General features: G+C 38.2%; 1 protein-coding gene across 1 annotated transcript in view; it reads left to right on the top strand.

Moving 5' to 3' along the window:
- The window catches only part of PPM1E (protein phosphatase, Mg2+/Mn2+ dependent 1E), a 206,270-nt gene that overhangs the window by 121,885 nt on the left and 68,995 nt on the right, over positions 1-15,390 (top strand). The window lies entirely within an intron of this gene.

The following is a 15,390-nucleotide window of genomic DNA, read 5'->3' as shown; positions in this document are numbered from 1 at the left end:
CTGAGCTACCTGCCCTGATTTTTCCACTGTAGGCTTCAGAATGGGCTGGGGGCAAGACCTGAGACTCTGCTCTGCTTCAGGAGTCAGAATCCCACAGCAAGTAATGTCTTTATGCTCCCAATCTTGGCTTCTGCATTTCTTAGCTATGCTGTTGGACATGGCTTGAGAAGTGGGTTAGGGTAGACTATTGCATTTGTGAATTATTGGATACCGACTAATTGTTCTACCTCCCTCAGGTACTGATAATGTACTATTTTATATGAGCTTTAGGTATATATGTCATTTCCCCTCTCATCTATTGCCCCCAGTAAAACTCCATGAAAGTAGAGACTATATCGATTTATCTTTATATCTCTTGTAGCACTTAGCATATAATACACACTTAATAAATGTTTGTTGAATTAAATTAAAAGAGAAACTTGGAAGCTAGATTTGTCTTTTCCACTGACTGACTGTGAAATCTTGAGCAAATGGTCTCATCACCCAGTGTCTCAGTTTTCCATTTTTCTGAATAATAACACAATACTACCCTGCCGCTATAATTATAATTGAAAGCTTTTAATGGAAGATGAGAAATCACAAAGTATTACTTACTATTTTAATTCAATCAGATCTATGATTCTCAATCAAAACTAAGCATGAAATGGAATGGAATGGAAAAGCATTTATTAATTACTTACTATATTCAAAGGTTGAGAAGAGAAAAAGACCAAAAAAGCCTCTGGTCTCAAAGGACTTATATTCTAATTGGGGAAGACTACACATACCAGATGGAAAGGTCCAAGGCAGAGGCAATGCTTAAGGATCTCGAGATCAGAGATGCAGGGAAGATGCTAAGGCCCAGCAAGTCCTTAGGACCCAATGAATGACAGATAAGAGATGATATTGCTGCCCTTTATTAAAATACATGTGAAGTCTCCCTCTCACCCTTTTGCATTCTCTCTTCTGCCCCATTCCCTGTCCCCAGTAACCTTTAGGGTTAACTACAGGACATGATGTTAGAGAAAATAAGATACCATAATTTCTTATAGCTTTCCTCTTTATACTTCTGCTAACTTTAGGTTATATCCTGTGAATTTGACGTGAATACTTAGAGTAGCTACCCATACATAGGCAGTAGTACCCTTTAACAACATCATGACTTCTAGATGTGGGTAATTCTAAGATCTTATAGATACCACCTACTTTTCTATTTTCTTTCACCACAGATGAATCACAAAATGTTAGAGCTAGAAGATACCTGATAGGTCACCAAGAGGAGGAAAATAAGAACCAGACAGGTCATGTGATATTTCCAAGGCCACAGAGTTAGTACATAAGTGGTTGAACTGGTACTTGGACTCAAATCTTTGGATGCCTAGCCTGTTTTTTTTTTTTCCCACATACCATGTTGTGATTACTTGGAGTTACTCTGAGAAGTAAGCTAACCTCAACTCTGCCTTATTCATTTGTAAAAACCTAACCCCAAATTCTTAGCAAATATAATACACTAAACAACTCACTTTAGTCTCTTTTAGAAACTTGCATCATCCTTCAGCTAAATAAATTATGGTACTGTAGCCTAGAATCAGTAAAATATGTTGAGCAAGGACACATATAAAATTATGACTTTTCTTATGTTTAGGGAAATGTGAAATTATCTAAAGGCAAGAATTTCTATGTAAAAACATTTATATTATATGGTTAAGGAACATTTAACAACTATACTTTGCTGCCCTTCTATTATAAACTTATATTAGATTCTTTTCTGCCCCCCAATTAGTTTCAGTGGAGGCTAAATCATAATTGAAACTAAGAAAAGGATTCTTTTCTTTACTAATGGTACCATTAGGTATCAAATCAGACTGACTTTCAAAATGCCCAAATATCAAACAGAAATCAATACTATACTCCTCACCCTCCCAGAAAGCCTTTAAACAGCTTTTAGTCAATAAAGGAAACTTATGAGAACATTATGACACACTCCTGATTATCTATGGAAGGGAATAATGGCACTAGTAATCTCCCATAGTGTAAAAATCTACATACTAATTCTTGAATATCACAGTTGCTGGGGCAAATGCAGCTCTAACCCTTTCTTACCAAGTCTATTCCTTTTCTAGTCATCATCTCTTTCTTCCCCTCTTCCTCCCACCCCCCCCCATTTCATTTCTCTGATTTTGTTTTCTTTTTCTAGGCTTCAGGTTTCCTTATCTTTAAATAAGGGTGTAGTTTAGCATTGTGGGAAGCCCATAAGAGAGACTGAGACCTGTGTGATTTCTCTGAATCATTCTGAATGAATGAAAAAGTAAATATTCTGTTATTATTTTACATTTTTAAAAATCTATAAGCATTATTTTTTTAACTTTATTAATTTATTTTGATTTATCAACAATCACTTCCATAAGCTTTTGAGTTTTAATTTTTCTCCTCCTCCCTCCCCAAGATGGCACGCAATCTGATGCATACATTCCTATTAAACATATTTTCACATTAGTGATGTTGTAAGTAAGAATTAGAACCAGTAGGAGGAACCACCCAGAAAAGGAAACAAAACACAATAGAAGAAAAAAATAGCAAATAGTATGCTTCGATCTGCATTCAAACTCCATAGTTCTTTCTTTGGATGTGGATAGCATTTTCCATCATGAGACCTTTGGAGATGTCTTAGATCCTTGCATTGCTGAGAAGGGTTAAGTCTTTCAATATTAGTCATCACACAACATGGCTGTTACTATGTACAATGTTTTCCTGGTTCTGCTCACTTCACTCAGCATCAGACAATACAAGTCTTTCCAGGTTTTTCTGGGATCTGTCTGTTCATTATTTCTTATAGCACAATAGTATTCCATTACATTCATATACCACAACTTGCTCAGCCATTCCCCAGTTGATGGGTATCCTCTTAATTTCCAGTTCTTTGCCACCACAAAAAGAGTTGCTGTAAATATTTTTGTTCATGTGGGTTCTTTTCCCATTTGTGTGATCTACAATCCTAGAAGTGCTATTGCTAGGTCAAAGGGTATAAGCATTATTCTTACCCACAAGTGTAAAATACTACTTAATAACAATTTCCTCTGATTACCCACAAGAACTGTAAGCAGCTGCTCACTACCTACCATGGCACTGTGCTAAGCACTGGAAATCCAAATACAAGCAAGGAAGACAGTCCCTGCCATTGGGCTTATATTTTAATGAGAAAAGACAACATATAAAGGGGGGCCAGAACAAGGGATGGGGAGTATATTCTTGGGCAGGAAGCTTAGCATGTGGCATGGTTTAGAAGGATCTAGGATGTGGTGTCATGGCCTGGTGGGCATGATAAGCTCACCTATCAGAGCTCAGGGCTCTAGGGTCAGAGTTCAAGTTTAGGTGGGAAGAGGATAAAGAAGATAACCAGAATATAACCAGAAGAATATAGGCATAGGCAGCATGGGTTTGGAAATGGCCACGAAGTGAGGCAATAGCCTGGTTTGGAGTAAGATAAGGGGCATACTTGTTTATCAGGGCCCAAGGTCACATGGGCAGTTTTAATGGGAGAGGGATGAGGAGGATGGCCTTCTGCAAAATAAATGATTTGTACTAGACACTCTCTAAAGTCCTTCTTGGCTTCAATATTCTCTTTTGTGCTTTCCAGTTCTGTTCTGTTTTTGTTCTCCCTAAGTATATGTCATTCCTCCGCAGGGTTGGCTGCTTGCTAAAGACATCTGGTGGAACTCAAGTATAGAAAACAGTCAATTGTCAAGTGATAAAAACTGATTAGAGCTAGGAGGCATTTTAAATCTCAATTCTTAGAAAACCCACTACAAATTTAAGTAACTGGGTAATATAAGATTCACTCTAGTCAGCCTTAGGCCTTTAAATGGTTAGAAGATACCCCGGCCCAAAGCAAGTGGGCTGCATGCTTTCGTTCATTAGTATTTTCAAATGGGCAGGCCCGGTTTTCTTGTTCTAACCAGTGGGAAAGCAAAAGAATGAACAGGATTTTATTACTTCAAATAAAAGGAGTTAGGGAACATCTGAGACAGAGTAAAATTACTTGAATTCTTGGTGAACAGCATAAGGACTGAGCTGAACCTCTTGAAGTGGGTGAGGAAGAAGATGTCACCAGATCAGCTGGACAGTGGTGCAGAATTTAAGGGAGATAATCAAGAGAAACTCCTTCTGATTATCATTTCACATTTGTAATGAGAATAATTATGGATTTTTAAAATGTAATAGCAGAAGTAATAGAATTACATTTAATTTCAAATTCTTGTTTAAAAGTGACTTGAAATTCACATGTGGGACCTTTTTAATGTACAAGTTGCATAAAACCCAGTAAGGAGGGATTTTGAATAAAACGATTATTTTTATGATCAGCAATAAATTGGGCTTAAGAACTATATACATATGGTCATTTAGGGGCAAGTTGAAACAAAGCAACAGTTAGGAGAGCTAGGGAGTTGCTTAGATTTAATTTCCATGATATTATCCTGGATGTTAAATCTATTGCTATATGCAGGTAGCTGCAGTGACTCTGTTTAATCAGCCGGTAAGTATTTTTCTTTTTTTTGTCCATTAATTGATTAATTTTTAGTTTTCAACATTCATTTCCACAAGATTTTGAGTTCCAAATTTTCTCCCCATCTCATCTCTCCCCCAGCCCCAAGACAGTGTGCATTCTGAATACCCTTTCCCCTAATCTGCCTTCCCTTCTGTCTCCCCCCATCTTCTCTTATCCCCTTCCTCTTCTATTTTCCTGTAGGGCAAGGTAGATTTCTATACCCCATTACCTGTACATCTTATTTCCCAGTTGCATGTGAAAATAATTTTTCTTAACATTTGTTTTTAAAACTTTGGGTTCCAAATTTTCTCCCTTCCTCCCTCCCCACCCACCCTCATTGAGAAGGCAAGCAACTCCATACAGGTTATACTTGTATAGTCATACAAAACACTTCCATAGTAGTCATGCTGTGGAAAACTAACTCTATTTCCCTTCATCCTATCCTACCCCCCATTTATTCTATTCTCTCTTTTGACCCTGTCCCTCCTCAGAAGTGTTTGCTTCTGATTACTCCCTCACCCAATCTGCCCTCCCTTCTATCATCCCCCTGGCTCTTGTATCCCCTTCCCCCCATTTTCCTGTAGGGTAAGGTAGCTTTCCATACCCAATTGAGTATGTATGTTATTCCCTTTTTAAGCCAAATCCGATGAGAATAAGATTCTCAGTAAGAATTTTTCAAGGGCTTAACTGTGCTAAGTACTAGGGGGTACAAAGAAAGGCAAAAGTAGCCTTTGCTCAGGGAGCTCAACATTCCAATGGGGGAGACATATTGTTCATCTCTCATTCTCCAAGAGAACCAACATGTAAATAACTAGACATCTACAAGAGTTATACAGAGTAGAGGGAAGAGAGTCTCAAAGGGAAGGCAGCAGCCAGGGGGATCAGGAAAGGCCTCTTGCAGTGGGTGAGATTTGAGCTGAGTCTTAAAAGAAATCAGGGAAAATGAGGTCAAGTTGAGAAGAGGGAGGGTATTCCAGGCAACCAGGGGACAGCAGTGCAGAGGCATGAAGACAAGATATGGAGGCAAGAACAGCAAGAAGGCCAGTGTCCCTAGATAATCTAGTGTGCAAGGGGAGAAAAATGTAAGAAAAATGGAAAGATCAGAAGGGGGTAGGATATAGAGAGCTTTAAATGCCAAAGAGTTGCTTTTATATTTGATCCTGGAGGTAAGAGGGAACCAATGAAGTTTATCAAGTTGGGAATAATCATCGTCAGACTATTTAATTGACAGGTGGGCCTTGCATCATAATATCTACAATGAAGCAAGAATCGAAGCTGTTGAACCAGTCCTTAAAAAGTTAATGTCATTGAATCATAGAATTTGGGAGCCAGAAGAGACATTACATTGAATCAAACATCCTAATTTCACAAATGAGGCCAATGAAACCCATAGAAGGCCACACAACCGGGTAACAGTAAAGCCATATCTTCTAGTGGCTTTGCCACTCTTGCCACCTGTTTGCCAATAAGTCTTAAGTTACTTACATTACCGTACTTAAAGTTTTATTGGATTTTTACTGGCTTCACCTAATTACCCAAGTTGTAACTAGAAAGGGGAACCCAAAGTCAATGTTCTCTCTGAGACTTTCTCCCTCACTGTCAGCTTTGTTGTTAGTGGTTTTCCAGTCTTGACTGACTCTTCCTGACCCCATTTGGGGTTTTCTTGGCTGAGATACTAGACTGGTTTGCCATTTCCTTCTCTAGCTCATTTTATAGATAAGGAAACTGGGGCAAACAGGGTTAAGTGACTTTTCCAGAGTCACATGGCTAGTGTCTAAGGCTAGATTTGAACTCACGAAGTCTTCCTGACTGCAGGCCTGGCACTGTGTCCACTGTATCACCTACCTGCCTACACTGTCAGCTAGCTCCTGGGTAGTTCTACTTGGATGTTCCACTGATAATGTGAAACTCACGACATCTAAAACCCCTTGTCCCCCAGATGCTCCAGTTCTACCTCTGGACTTTCTTATCTCTGTTAATAGTACCATCATTCCCAATCAGCTCTTCTCAAAACCTAGGATTAACCTTTGACCAACTCTTTTCATCCCATTACTCTCAATATCCATCCGATGCCAAGTACTATCCATTCTTCCTTACAACTTTTCTGCAATCATTCATTCTCTGTTTTCATTACCACTGTCCTCATTTCAAGCCTTACTACCTCATGTTACGACCATTGCAATTGTCCAGCATTGCCATTTACTTTATTTTGTGGAACACTAGAGGTTCTGTGAGAAAATGTCAATTTCAGCAATATTTTTCCTCTAGTTATAATAGTTAATGTCAAATTGTATATTAAAAATCTTTGAGGATAACAAATTCCCTAGCATTTTGTAATCCTAGGTTCATCAAATACTAAACTACTTTATGCATGTGGCACTAGTTCATTATTGCATGACCTTTTCTACTGATCTATTTTTCTATTTTTATCTAGGACCAGATGGTTTAATAATTAGTTTTATAGTATGACTTGCAATCTGAGAATGCAAGTACCCTTTCTCCCTTTTGCTTTTTTTGTAATTTCCCTTCATATTTTTTATATTTTGTCCTTCAATTTGAACTGTTAATATTTTGTCTAATTATAATTAAAGTGTGCCATTAGTGTTTTGATCAGCACAGAACTACATCTATAGATTAATTTTAGAAGTATTGTCATCTTTACCATGGTGCAGCCTAACCATAAACACTGGAGAATGCTCAAATTATTTAGATGTTCCTTTATTTTGTAAAAAATTGTTTTATAATTGACTTTATATGAGCCCTATATGTGCCATTAGTTTAATTACCAGATATTCCATGTATTATATCATCTTAAATTGTATTTTCTCTTTCTATGACTTTTTTTTTTCCTGGTTTTGTTATTGATCTATAGGTATGCTGATGATTTGGCAGGGTTACCATATATCTACTATTTCGGTGAAGTTGTCTGGTATTTTAATTAATGTTTTTGTTGATCTTCTTGGATTTTCTAATAAGCCGTGCCATTATCTGTAAATAGAGATATTTAAACTTATTTACTAATTCTTATTCTTTAATTTTTTTTGGTCTTATTACTATAGCTATTATTTTTAAGACTCTCTCAGATAATTAATGTTGAGAGTGGGCAGCCTTCCTTACATAGCCCTCATTAAACTCTGAAATCAGTACAAGGCTACATCTCCCTTTCTAGGTTTAAGAGATACCCCTAAGGGGCTGGGAATGTCTTTTTCTAATGCCATCAGTTTGAACCCCCCCCCCATTCAGGTATGTTCTCTTAAATGTTAATAACCACCAGTGATTAACAGCTGAGTTCCATTTAACCAATAACTTTTAATTAGCTTTTACAAAGAGATATTACTGAGAAGCTATAGCAAGAACAGAAGTATAAACATTTCTTCCTAATGTGGGGATGTATCCCTGTACTACCTCAGTCCCTGGAGAGAGTTGGTTCAAACTAAAAACAATTTCTACACAGCATTCACCCCACCATATTCCCTTCTGAATTTCACATAGTTAATAGATGAATCTCTGTAGCTCCCCCTTGTCTGCCTTTAATTTATAATGAATCAAACAAGTTCCTTAAGGTTTTGCTCCTCACTTGTCTGGACTGGCCACAAAATCCAGCATATACTCTGGCTCCCATGGTGGTTGATGGCATGTTCTTCTGACCTTTCAAAGTTCATAAGGTCCTAGGCATATCACCTAAAAGGAGGAAAGAATAAACAGAAAAGAGACAGAAGCAACAGCAGAGCCATGCATTCATTGGCTACATGGCAGCCTGGGCATAGAGTTAAAGGCCTGAGGCCTATACCCTCAGGGGCTTATGGTATTCCTTGCTTCTGCACAGGAACAAACAGCTAGGCAGAAAAGAGCCAGAGCAGAGATTAGCAGGGCCTTTCCATTATGCCCATTCTGGAAGTAGGACCAACCCTCCCATCTCTTTCATGAGAGATGGCATCAGACAGAGCATACTAAGCATGGTCTGTGGATGGAGCTCCATTTGCCAGGCGTCTTGTTACACAGGTTCTGTGGTTTCTCCAGGCCATGTAATGCTGGCTGTTGGTTTTGCATAAATGATTCCTGTTGTATTGAGGAGAAAATCTTCCGTTCTTTTACTTTTTGGTCTTTGTAACATAAGTAAGTGATATTCTTATCAAAAATTCTTCTGAATCTATTGATATAACAATATGGAAAAACTTAACACATTGAGCGTGATGATATGTGCAGTTTCACACCTGATTTGAAAATATCCAAGGATTCATTGATAGAAACTGCTGTTGATCATACTTGTCAACATGCAGAGACATTTTAAGAACTGTTGCTCAGAGCACAAACTAAGGAAATCCAAAAATGGGCACTGAACACCAGATAGAGTTTTCATAAGACTTACATAGTTTCCAGAGGAAAAAAAAATACAGCTAGAATTCACAACTACCAAAATGAAAAGATAAAGATTTACATTTCAAAAATAAACTTGTAAAATTTATAGCATGCTAACAGAAAAGAAGGAAGTTTACATGCCAAAGATAGCAGAAGAGGAAAAATTAATCAGGTCCAGTTGTAAATTGATCAGCAAACACTGAGAGGAGTTATTCTGGAATTTTTAACTAGATAATAGTTTTCATAAAGCTGAGCCAGAAATTCTTTTACCCCTGACCAGTTAATCATCTGAGTTAAATTATTGGAAGTCTCAGCTAAATTCCATACTATAAGGAAAGTCTCAGATGATTATGTGATTTTCCTTACAAAGAAAATGGCTATATTGGAGTCAAATAGAAAGAAAATTTTACCCATAGAAATCCATTTCTACAAAAAAAAGTACATTTTCTTATATATTCTTTGGGACCACATTTGGTTATTACAAATACAGCACATAGTATGCAATTTCAGAGGTTTTGTTGTTGTCTTTTCCATTTACATTGTCGTATTCATTGTGTCTATTGTTTTTCCTGGTTCTGTCTACTTCACTCTGCTTCAGTTCATTTAAGTTATCTCATGCTTGTCTGAATTCTTCATGTTCATCATTTCTTAATGTATAGTAATATTCCATTAAATTCTTGTACCATGATTTGTTTAGCCATTCCCCAGTTCTTTACTACTACAAAAAGTGCTTCTAGTAGCTTTGCTATTTTGCACCTCCCCACAAAAAGGGGAGCAGTCAGGGTTAAAGTGACTTGCCTAGGATTACACAGCTAGTAAGTGTCTGAGGTCAGATTTGAACTCAGGTCCTCCTGACTCCAGGACTGTTGTTCTATTCACTGTGCCACCTAGCTGCCCCTCTACCATTATTATTAATAGCAAAAAACATGGACACATATTAGAGCTGCCAATTGAGGAATGGCTAAACAAATTATACCATATGAATGCAATGGAATATTACTATGCCATATTTACCACTTGAATTTTTTTATTCTTGAGTTTCAAATTCCCTACTTCCCTTCAGCCCTTCCCCATCCATTAACAAGACAAGAAATATAATTTCCATTATACATATGAAGTCATGCAAAACATTTCCGTATTAGCTATGTTATTGGGGGTGGGGAGCAAGAAAAATAGATAAGTAAGTAAAATATACTTCAATCTACACTCAGATCCCATCAGTTCTCTCTCTGGGGGTGTATTACAGCATTTTTTTATCATGAATTTTCTGCAATTGTCATGGATCATTCCATTGATCAGAGTAGCCAAGTCTTTCACAATTGATTATCATTACAATATTGCTGTTACTCTGTGTAATGTTCTACTTCTACTCACTTTTGCACCAGTTCATATAAGTCTTCCCAGTCTTTTCTGAACCCATCCCCTTCATCATTTTTTATAGCACAATAGTATTTCCTCATAAACCTAGGTATACTCTCCTACAAATATATATGGCAACAGTGGGAAGAACAGGCATAAACTACCAGCATATTGTTACTATTGGTTTCTTTATGGAAATGCCTTCTTTGCTCAGAAGAGTGCCTATTTTTCTAGGTACTCTTCCTCCATCTTAGAAGGTGACTTGTAGACTAGTTAGTGCATAGTGAGGGGAAACCTAGAGAAGGAGTGGATGGAGGAATTCTTGAATAGGTTCAGCAGTAGATCTGGGGTGAGAAGCGAATGAGAACTTCTCAATATCACGAAGAGTGTGGTGGGAAGGGAATTTAGGCATCAGTTTGTCAACCACTTTGTTCATTTAGCTGCTGTCCACTTACTTAATGGTTGGGGGTGGGGAGTGGGTACAAATCTTCAGTGAGCCTGTAGGGCCTGAAATTTCAATATCCAATTTCCTTCTCCTGTTCTCTCATCTAAACCTAGAAATGCTTAGTTTGACTTTGTAAGAATGAAACTACTTAGTTATTTCCTGACCGGTTTTATCAGTTGTAACTAATTACCTTACAACACAAGCATGATTATGCATGTAATTAAATATATCTCACATTAACTTCACATTACTTCAATGCAATCATCACATATGTTCATGAGAGCTTAGACTTTATGGTTTGTTACTTAACAGGGCATGGTCACCTGACTCACATTTTTAAAAACATTAGAAGGAACGTTGAGTGGCTTGAGTCTCTTCCCTAGAATAGCTAACAAAATTCCAATGGTTCTAGGAGCCAGGCCAAATAGGATGCTTCTTTTTTTTGCAGCTTCTTGATGACTATACCATTCATTTCTTGAGCAATGTTTAAAAATGTCACTCTATGTCATGATCATTCCCAATCAATTAATGTCCATTTAATGCTTCTCCTTGTTTATCATCCTCACTATCCTCTCCTTCCTCATAACCAGTTTCTCTGACTTTCCCATTCTGAAGGCCCCAGGTTTCCTCCTAAAAACAAGAAGATGTTGTTATTGTTGTTGTTGATGCTTCATGCTCCTAGAAGACCAAGGACATCATGATGTTGGGGTTTCACTGTGGTCTATGGTTGATCAGTCCCATTTGAGCTCAGAGGGCTCTAACACAGGTTGGGTACAAATAGTCCTTTTGAACATTTGGGATGGAGATGTCTCTAGGTTTTCATATCTCACATTTCCTTTGTGCTACTGTGATCCTGCTTTGCTTGCTTATGGAGTACAGTGTCTTCTTTGATGCAGGGCAGCCATGCTGGGTGGTCCTGTGCTAGTGTCTCACAATTGATATTAAAATTCTTCAGAGAGACCTTCAGAGTAGCCTTGTACTGCTTCTTTTGGCCTCGATGTGAGCACTTGCTTTGTGCTATTTCTCTGTAAAATAGTGTACATATGCTTGGCATTTGGGCTACGTAGCTAGCCCATCAGAGTTGTGCTCTCTGCAGCAGAGTATGAATGCTTGGCAGTTCAGCTCTAGGGAGGACCTCAGCTTCTGGTACCTTATCTTGCCAATCTATCTTCAGAATTTTCCTGAGAAAATTCAAATGGAAGCAGTTCAATTAAATAAGGAGTTTTTATCAAAGTAGATTTGTATTTCTATTTCTTATACCATATTTGTTCAAGAAAACCATTACTTAGTAAGCTTCATCTAGTAAGGAAACAGATGACAAGTAATTATTATTCAGTATTACTATCAGATTTTTAAATGTGCTTGGGCCGATATTCATCTAATCGCATCAATTTCTGTTCATTTGTCATAAATTTAGGTAAGTAAGGTAATTATATGAAGCAGGAAAGTACTTACTATGATAATAATCTATCCCTTCTAAGAACAAATTTCATCTACTCTAGAGTCTAGAATTCCTTCCTTCATTCAGTACATTTCAAGAGTCAAGAAAAGCAACTAGCCAAGTCCTTGTAGGCTGAAGTCTCCAGGGCTGATAACCCTTGACAATCCCTTTCCTTTACCTACTTTCTGTTTTGAGTTCATTAGTTAGAGATTGACTCTCTCCTAAATAAGGGAAGTAAACTCAGAGCTCTTCAGTTCCACTCCCACCTCACACACTCCTGAGGAACAATTCCATTTTTGATCTACTGGTCCTCCCCAGCTGGCGGGAGTAAGGGTGGGGGTATGAAGGAAGTAAAAAAGTACCCAGAGTACAAACATGAATCAGATATGGAACAGGCAGTTTTATTCTTACACACAGAAAAGAAAATGCTTAACAATAAAGTATTAGGTGAGAGGCTAATATTTAAGCCCCATTGGTACATGTACAAGTAGCTTCCTTGCGAGAGCTGCTTATTAGCTATTTTATATTATGCCTACACTGCATGCAGCCTGATCTTTGGCAAATGAATTCTTTCCTTGGGTGGTTTATCTCCCTCTCTCTCCCAGTCTCCCCTTGCCTCTGCTGTTGCTGCTGTTGCCACTGCGATTGCTCTAGTAGCCAGTAGCCAGTGCTCCTCTGCTCAGGTGTCCAGGAAGGGGGAGACATGCCAGCCGCCTTTTGAGCACGGAGCCTTGTGCCAAAGAAAAGAAGACACAAGTAGGAGGTGACCCCATCCCAGACACAGAATTACCTAGGAGGCCAAGAGCTCGAAGCGTGAAACCCAGAGCTCAGAGAATTGTCAAGGCTGACATGAGGAATAGACCTAAGAGAGATGGAGATGGCTCCTTTACTGTATCCACAAAGTTCAGGTTCAGTAACCAAGTGATGATCCTTATGGCCAACAGGAAGCAGTCTGAAGATATCTGAAATAGGAGTAGAGGGAAGGGCCACTCCATTACTCATCCCGAGGGCATATTCTACAGTTGCCTATTATGTAAAACAGTGTATTAGGCTCTGTATATGTAGAGTGGAACCAAGAGGAGTATGATTCAAGATTGACGAAGTTGAAGTGTGTGAAATATCTCATAGAAAAAAAAAAAGAACTGAACTGGAAAACAGATTGATGAGAAATAATTTAAGAATCATTGGACCTAAAGCCTTGAACAAAAAAAAAAAAAAACTTAGGCATCGTATTTCAAGAAATCATGAAAGAAAACTGTCCAGATATCTTAGATACCCAAGGGCAAAGATGGAAGAATCCACTAGTTATATCCTAAAAGAAACACCACAATGAAAATTCCCCAAAAATATTATAGCCAAAATCTAGTGCTTCTAAGTAGAGGAAAAATACTGCAAGTATCCAGAAAGAATTAAAATACTGAGGAAGCACATAAGGACCACATAAGATTTAGCAGTCACTGTTATTACAGGGTTGTAATATGATACTCCAGAAGGCAAATGATTTACGCTTACAACCAAGAATAACCTACCAGGAAAAATGGAATATAATCCTACTGGAGGAAGAATGAACCTTTAACAAAATAAAGAACTTCCAAGTGTTGCTGATGAAAAGACCAGAGCTTGGTAAAAAATCTGACACACAAACACGGGAATTAAGAGAGGCATAAAAAAAGACAAACATAAGTGAAAAACCTAAAGGACTAAACAAGGCTAAACTGTTTATTTCTTATAACGGAGATGTTACGTGTAACCCCTAAGAACTTTTTCATTACCAGAGATCATAGAGGGAGTCTAATTAGATAGAGGGCTCAAGTGTGATTCTATTGTGTTTGGATGATCTCAAAAGAAGAATGGAATGGGTGGGGAAGAAGATACCACATTTGGAATATTGCTATCTCTTTGATAGGGTGTGAACATGTACCCTCATTCCAGGAGCTTAGTGCTGGGATACCATATTAAGGATGACTAAGCCATGGCATTTGGGGATGATCAGATGAGTCATGGTTAGTTTACATCTAAGCTACACCGTTAGACTTGGCCTTTAGAAAGGAATAATAAAAAGGAGAGAATTGTAGCTGAGAGATATGGGTGGGAAAGGAGCTCTAGAGACTTAGATTTGGCTCTCTGTAAAGAAAAACTGTGTCATCTCTCAGGTCCCTCCAGGGAATCACGTGGTCCCCAGGAGAAAGGAGAAGGCTATGGCTGTAAAGAGGGCAGCAACAGGAGGCAGTGCTAGAGTAGTAAGATTTCCTGGGACAAGGCAGCAGTTGTAAGAATGAATGTGGTATCGACATATATAGCCCACATAAGCAAAAGCTCTTTGGGGTGTCCTCAATAATTTTTAAGATTATAAAGGGGTCCTAAGACCAAAAAGGTTGAGAAGGGCTGCTCAAGACCAAGTCTGCTATGCAAAGAAGAATTCCTGGACAACAACAAATCACTAAACCAGCCTCCTGGAAAGAAGAGAAATCCCTGGAAAACACCAAGTACTTGAACCAAAAAAGATCTGGAATCAAGGAATGGCGAGAGATAGAGTCATGATGAGGAGGGCCACCCAAGGCCTAGTCTTCCATTACTACTGAGTTAGAAAGGCACCATTTTGGGTGAGAGTCCCTCCAAGATCTCTCCCCTTTTTCTGGAGTAAGAAGTACTTACAGGGCAATCAATATGAACCTGGAAGATGTTGAAGGTGTCTGGGGAGGAGAGGATCACCAGTGAGGGAAGATCATTTATTCTGACTCTTTCTGGCCTTGGGGATAAGTTTTTAGCATTCCGCATTATCTATTTGGTAAAAATAAATCCTGCCCTGTATACAATAGGTAGTCCTCCCCATTTTCCCTTCTATGCTGAAGAGGCATAAATAATGGGGATGAATTGGGATCTCACAGGAGGCCTTGGTTAGAGACATAAATGGACAGAATTCTGATATTAGCAAACCTTGGGTGGGATCAGAAAGAGTATTTTGGGATGTTAGTAGCCGCTCAAGATCTAATTCAATCCATGCATACCTAGAGTTTCAGTCTTGTTGCATCTGTAATAGACTGATTAGGACATAATTCTAGCTCTCACTTGTCTAAAATTCTATATTACATTTATAATAAGGAGAAATTACCTGAAATTCATAAGCAGAACCACCTAAAGCAGCAACTATCACTGTACATCTTTATGCTGAAGATCTCAAAGTATTCTACAAAATTACATTCCTTATAATGTGCTATAAAGAATAAAGTAGAGAGCTGCTTTTTTTTTTTAAAGGCTGAT

Source organism: Vombatus ursinus, unplaced genomic scaffold (assembly GCF_900497805.2).
Source record: "Vombatus ursinus unplaced genomic scaffold, bare-nosed wombat genome assembly UNPS02014797.1, whole genome shotgun sequence".
In the NCBI taxonomy this organism is placed as follows: Eukaryota; Metazoa; Chordata; class Mammalia; order Diprotodontia; family Vombatidae; genus Vombatus; species Vombatus ursinus.
Note: the sequence above shows the minus strand (reverse complement) of the source record. Positions and strands in the feature narration are given on the sequence as shown.